The following is a 5,296-nucleotide window of genomic DNA, read 5'->3' as shown; positions in this document are numbered from 1 at the left end:
TGACCTTAACCCCAATGTTGGACGAATTTAGTATTATGGCTTGATTCAAACGTAAAATAACAATATAAAACACTATACTAGACTCAAAGAATGCAAAACTAAACTTTAAAACACTAAAACAAACCAAAAGACTCAAACATCACCCAAAACACTCAAAACAGCCTTAAAATCACTTTCTGGGCAGTTTTGAGCACTTTGGTGAATTTGGACGAATTTTGGGAAATAAATTGAATCAAAACACTTTAAAACATAAACTAAACAAAGTCTAAACACTAAAGAACAAGAAAGTAAAGGGGGGGTTAGGTTTTGACGAATTTAAACTAAAAGAACAGATTGTAAGTAAAAGCAAAATGTAAATGTGAATGTGTGATAGAATTGAATGGAATGAAGGCTAGCTAAGGGGTTCATCTCCATACATGTTATACTTGCATAATAAAATGATTTCCAATTGCATTTCAATAAACTATGATACTCAACACCCCAAGTTAACCGTGATGCACTAATTAACCTTCAAATCTTCCTAACGTTATTGAATTGGATGATGCATGCGACAATTCAAAACATTCCCCACAAGTCCTCAACATGAATGCATAGAAGAGGTACAAGCAAGAATCATTACGCTCTATGAAAATTATAAGTGTTGACGAGGCATTTGTTACTATGATTGCATGAAACTTATGCCAAGAATTTGTTTAACGCGATTGTTTATAAGCAACCTCCACTACTTGTGAATATAAGTTCGTAACTATTAGGTGAAACTCACTTATATTCTAGCGTCATATTCATGCATGAAAATTAAGCGCGCATTCTCAATAAACATACATAAATAAGTTATCAATCAAACGGTTAAACAAATTGAATCCACAACTTATGAAACGCAATTAGAAGTAATCAAATCAAAATGCAAGCATAAACATATATTTCGAATTCCCCCCTAGCCAAGGGGGGTTTAGTTGAATTTAAACATTGGAATCAAAGAAACACCTAAACATTCCAACAACTCAAACTTGAATTGTATGAACGTTTAGGCACTCTTCTCTTCCATTCCTCATACGTACAAAACAAAGAGTATTGAAATTAAACATTGAAATCAAAGAAACACCTAAACATTCCAACAACTCAAACTTGAATTGTATGAACGTTTAGGCACTCTTCTCTTCCTCTTCGTTGTAGCACAAGGTCTAAGGATAGTTTGATGGTGTGAATGGTTTGGGGAGTGGTTGGAGTGGCTGCAATGGAGGAGAAAAGTGTTTTGGTGGCTGCAATGAGGGTGTGGAGAGGTTTTGACGAATTTCTGGAATATGGAAGAGTGTATGTGTGTGAATGAGTGTGAATGGTTTTTATAGGGAGATGGATGGATGGGAGAGGGAACATGACAGCTAGGTTGCATGTGCAAATGCTAGGATGGCTGAAATTGTAAGGGGAATGCATGTGCAATGTTGGAAATCTGATGGGAGAAAGGTGGATGCATGTGTTGGCTGATTTAAAGAATGTGAGGGAATGATGAAAGGGGAAACATGACAGCTAGGATGAATGCATGTGGAGTGCATGTGCAATGTTTTAAAGGATGGAATGCATGTGAATATGCTAGAAATCTGATGGGAATGAATGATTAAATGTGAATGGCTGATTAGAATCTAGGGTGCATGTGGGTTAGAAATGCATGTGGGTGAATGTTTGAATGATTAAAGGGGAAACATGACAGCTAGGTTGGTTGGTGGCTGCCATGGAGGTGTGGAATGATGGAATTTCACAAGGGGAATGCATGTGCACGGTTTTGGTGTGGAGAAATGATTATGGATGCATGTGTTGAATGATTCTTGGTGAGGGATGTGGAGTGGCTGGAATGATGAATGAATAAAGGGTGCATGTGGGTTAATTAATTAAAGGGAGTGCATGTGCAATGTTGTTGTTGGTGCAATGATGGAGGAACAAGTGCATGTGGCTGAAATGTGGAAGGTGTGTGGCTACTTCAAGTAGGAATCCTTGTGACATCAACTCTTCAATTTCGTCCATTCCTTTTGCTCCAAGTATAAGTTATCCCTTCCAAGTCCAATTTTGCTCCAAAATGCTCCAAAATGCATCTTTTTGCTTCCTTAGCCACATGAACCTAAAAACACACGAAAATGGCTTAAACGCCAAAAACAACTATGAATTAACAATATAAATGCACGAAAACAAGCTAAGTAAGTTGCCTAAATATGCTCCTATCAAATACCCCCACACTTAGCTTTTGCTAGTCCTCGAGCAAAACAAAACAAAAGAAACCAAAAACAAAACAAAACGAACAAAACACAACCTACACCTTCCAACAATCGTCTCAGGGATTTCCAATGCACATGACATGTTAAAAATCATTATTCCCACAGATTTTGGTTATCTTTACACTTAAGTACATACTTAATCATAGTCACCACATACTAATTCACAATTAAGCATTTAAAACTATATTTTGAATGTAGTAACATGCCTTAGAGAATTTGCTCAATTCCTTACAAGATATGCACTCAATTTTCACTCAGATTTTCTGACTACACTCCCTACACTAGGTATATGTGAGAAGATTGATGTAAACATGTAGACGAACACTCACATATGTTATAACAAGGAAAGCATTTTCTGGAATTATTAACATGTATATATAAGATCTCATGAATGGAATGCCACTACTTAGATGCGAGAACCAGTGACACCATATGCTCATACCAAGTTCAAACTCCACAAATTGAAACACATAACACTCAAGATAGAAGTCACGGGTTGTAATGGGGCTTGGGGTGTGTGGCTAACAAAGAAGGGATATGGAAAACAAAGGTTCTTAAAGAAATAGCGAGCAAAGCATTTGAATCATCTTAGAATTCACTTTTGAATGAAAACTCAACTTTTGATCAAAAAGGGATAACAAGCTCTTTCTTTTCTTTTCTGTTTTTCTTTCTCATATGTTTTTCACAGTTTTTTTCTTTTCTTTTTCTTTTTCTTTTTCTTTTGAATCTCAAAACATACATATAAACGTAAGAACAAACTTTTACTCCCCCACACTCATTTTCTTGCATAATGTAACTCAAAAGGAATTCATTTAAGTCATGCTCACTATACTTTAAGAACAAGGGTATAGGAAAGTCCTACTCTAGGCTAGGTAAGGGGTGATGTGGTTAGCAAAGAAAATAGGCTAAACGAGGCTCAACAGGGTTAAAACTAATATATACGAAATATGGGAAGTAAGGCTATTTGGCTGTGGTGGCAACTACACAACTTCATCTTGATATATGTTATGCAATTCAATGTCATGCTTTGAATGAAACGGATATAAGTTCTAGTATTTAGTTCTATCATGATACAATTGCATTCTAAGTAGCAACCAAGCAAGGAATAATGAGATCATGCAACAACTTTAGAAAACAAAGAATCACAGAAAATAACTCTCCAAGAAGGTAATGGCTCGAGTTTCACAGGGTTGTAGTGTTTGTTTGAGTTCCTTCCTTCAAGCATGTTACAAAAACGAATTTTTCTTTTATGATTGCATGTGAAGTCATACATTATAACCATAACCAAGCATATACCAAGAGTAAATCAAACTTTTCTCTATGTTCATAACTCTTTTTAACAGTCATGCAATTTCAAACCAAATCCTTATCATTTTGTTGGAAGGTACCCTAAGACACAAACACACAAAAATGACTCAAAACACTCTTTTTAGGCTTTTTAAAACATGTTTTTCAAATTTTTATGTGATTTTCGGAGTTATAAAACAAAACACACTAAAAACACTCTAAAACAACTTAAAAACACCTTAAAACAGCAAGGAACAACATTTGAAGTAATGGGTGATAAAATCCCACGAATTTGCATTAAATATACTTAGTTACCCCCCCACACTTAAATCAAACATTGTCCTCAATGTTTTAAGCATAGATTCACACAAAACATAAGTAAACACACAAAAAAAAAAAAACAATTTAAACATACTAAACATGGCAGAATGTAATTAACAAAGAGAAGAGTTTTAGGGACGCAAATCTGGTTATGGAGTGTAAATTCCCTCTTCTCCTTGGTAATTGCATTGAGGCTTTGATCATAGTGACTCCACAGGCATACTCTTGAACTGGGCTGCATGATTCTTTTGGTCTCCTCCACTTGTTGATTTTCCTTTGTGCTACTGGGCTGGAGGATTCTTTTGGTCTTCCCCGAAGGTCTGAGCTTACCCCTTTGGTCTGTTTCTTTGTTCAATCTTTCCAATTCGTATTGAAAAGGGTTGGAGGATAACTCAGCCTATGTTTGTCTCCACATGCTTCAATGTATCATTTTCACTTGCCTTACTCGCTCCCCTTTGCAGAAGTGGTCCCTTCTCTGGAAGTGTATCAACCGTTGAAGATGACTACTCGAGAGCAACGCTAGGTAAGCAATCAGGAATAGATTCCAGGCAGTTGGCTCCAGATCGGAAGATTGACTCCAAGTGCCGGCTGATTGCTTCTTTTACTTTGCCATGCGAGTAAGAACAAGGACAAAGAAAAAGACAGGGAAAGAGCATGATATGAGATACTTTTGCTTTTGACCTTTATGATATGAGATACCTTTGCTTTTGAAGAAGCGGTGAATGAATCAGCACATGTATTTGTTGTGCTGTTTCCTCCTGGGTCATATGTACTCCAGGCATCTGGTATCATCTTTGGGGAAGAAGAAAGAATTGAGTCTTTCGAAAGGCTTTGCTGGGAGTGCGCCCTCAGAGGTGAGGGAGAGTTGGGCATTTTTCTTCAGGTTTGCCTTGCCATAAAAGACGAAGGTCGACATATATAGAGATAATATCAAGTGGTGGTATTGTTCTTTTACCCTTGTCGACAAACGTTTTGATCCCGCAAATCCGGCTTTTTGAAATAGTGGCGCCTCTTCGATTTCTGAATGACGCCTCTTCGATTTCTGAGCAGGCGCCCCTTTGCTTTCTGAACGACACGTAGTAGTGCGGATGCGGCTCCTTTTGACAAAGCTGCACGCGTTTTCTGAAAAGCAGCGAAAGTGTCGCCGAACTTTGCGCTTGTCGGCTAAAGATGTGTAGTTGCGGTGATGGCCTCCACGTGTTGTCTGAAAAGAAGAAATCTTTTGACAAAGTTGAACGCGTCTTCTGAAAAGCCGAGAAAGCGTTGCCTAAATTACGCCGGAAATTCCGGCTTTTTGAATCGGTGGACGCGTCGCTTTGGCTTTTTTATTGAGCTATCGATCACCACAACAAACACACTCTGAAGATTTCCCATTCTTGAAAATCGACTCCGGCCCTTTGAAATTTAACTCCATCCCTTCTCTT

The sequence above is a fragment of the Pyrus communis genome, chromosome 14 (assembly GCF_041283825.1).
Source record: "Pyrus communis isolate YQ-2024b chromosome 14, ASM4128382v1, whole genome shotgun sequence".
NCBI lineage: Eukaryota > Viridiplantae > Streptophyta > Magnoliopsida > Rosales > Rosaceae > Pyrus > Pyrus communis.
The sequence above is the reverse complement of the archived record's forward strand: the minus strand, read 5'-3'. Positions refer to the sequence as shown.